We start from the raw sequence: 1,997 nt of genomic DNA, 5'->3' as shown, positions 1-1,997 counted from the left end.
TAAAGAACCGATTGATGACAACAAAAATGATAAGAAAAACGGTCGGGGAGCATCAAAGTTGAAAATGCTTTGTGGTCAAGGCAAGCGAAAAGAGGTTGATTGTAATGAGTTAGGACAGTCGATTAGAGATAATTCAGTTAATTACACACTTCTTTTCTAGGTTGCATGATAAAGGAATTTGTGCCATATATATTGGATGGATGGAATGAAATAGATGAAGAAGTGAAGGATAAGATGTGGAGTTGTCTTCAGGTAAAATCTTCAGTCACTTAATATTCCATTTCAATTTTTATTACATGTTGTAGAAATATTTTCATGTTTCTATTTACAGATAACTTATAATGTTGACGATTGGGAAAAAAATCAATTTTTCAAAAGTTAGCTAAATTGTGGCACGATAGAAAATCCAAACTGAAAATACTTGTACGAGAAGCTAATACAAGTCTAGTGGGTTCACGAAGTCTCAGTCTTTTGAAGCCCGAATTTCTAGACCAAAATCAGTTGGACTTTGTTGTACTATCACCTACCTTTCAAGTAAGTATTTGTAGCCCGAGAATTTTGCTATTGTAATTTGAAATGATTTATTGATAATTGATGTGATTATTGACGGAAAATATCAGACCGTGAAAGACAAGAAAAGACGTGGCGCGTATATGCGCAAGCATGTGTATTTGACAATGCTAAGTCCAGAGAACCTCGCTCATATGGGCCGGAGGATGACCCGCATATGCGCGAGCTTCCGAGAAGATAAGCGTCGAGACATATGCGCCAAGGAGGGTCGCGCATATGCGCGAGACGTGTAGTGCATAGAGTTAACCACATGGCTTGACATGTATGTTAAATGTGATACCCTTGTCCCACATGTGAAAAATTAAAGATTTAAAATGAGTTTATAAAGGACTACAATGGACTTCTATAGCAACTTGGGTTAATCATTTTGTAAAGCGAGGACGAATACGAAGTAGTTGCTATAGGGGCCCATTGTGCAATCACGTAGGCGCGGGCCCGGGCTCGGGGCGTGACAGAATGGTATCAGAGCCGGTCACCAGCATGAAACACCGAGAATTAAGTGCTATGCGGTGCAAAGTGCTACGTGCATGGGAGCCACCTCTTGAACTTGCGGGGCAAAGTGCTACATGACGGAAGCCACCTCTTGAACCTGTAGGAGCCACCTCTAGATTTTCGGTGCTGGCGGATCGAGTGGTCAGGCCGCGACGAGGACGTCACGTTTTGAAGGAGGGGTGATTGTGATACCCTTGCCCCACATCTGAAAATTAAATATTTAAAATGAGTTTATAAAGGGCTACAATGGACTTCAATAGCAACTTGGGTTAATCATTTTCGTAAAGCGAGGACGAATACGAAGTAATTGCTATAGGGGCCTATTGTGCAGTCACGCAGGCGCAGGCCCGGGCTCGAGGCGTGACATTAAATATAAAACTTTCATTCATTTCCTTCAGAATTCAGAAAGAGGAACGGAGGAAGCGCTGTGAAAATCCTTACGCCTTTTCTTTGTAGAAATTTGAATAATGTGAAAGATACATCCGTCAAAAGTTCGATCCGAGTTCATTACTTTGATTCTCGTGTTAGCGGCTTCACATGGACGTAAGTATTACTAAGTTTTTATATGATTTGAAAACATGATATTGAAAGAACTAGATATAATTGATAAATGGTGTTTTTGACATAGTAGACTTCGTATAATCGAAACCGGATTGAAGGACAGATACCATAGGAAATTGTTACTATTTATCAGACTTGATTTGATATCAGATTATGTTTGTCGATTGATTATTAGTTATTGGAATGGGTATATACTGATTTGTATTACCGGTACTTTTGAATTATATTGTTGTGCTGTCAGAATTTGATAAGACTGAGATGTCTTGATTTGAGTTGTATACCGATACAGTATATTCGATTGTCATTGCCAGATTGAGTATTGACACGCTTTGAATCCGATACTTCGACTTCGTAGAGAGCGACAAGAGAAAGGT

The sequence above is a fragment of the Primulina eburnea genome, unplaced genomic scaffold (assembly GCF_022965805.1).
Source record: "Primulina eburnea isolate SZY01 unplaced genomic scaffold, ASM2296580v1 ctg1222_ERROPOS114346, whole genome shotgun sequence".
NCBI lineage: Eukaryota > Viridiplantae > Streptophyta > Magnoliopsida > Lamiales > Gesneriaceae > Primulina > Primulina eburnea.
This window is presented reverse-complemented; position numbering follows the sequence as displayed.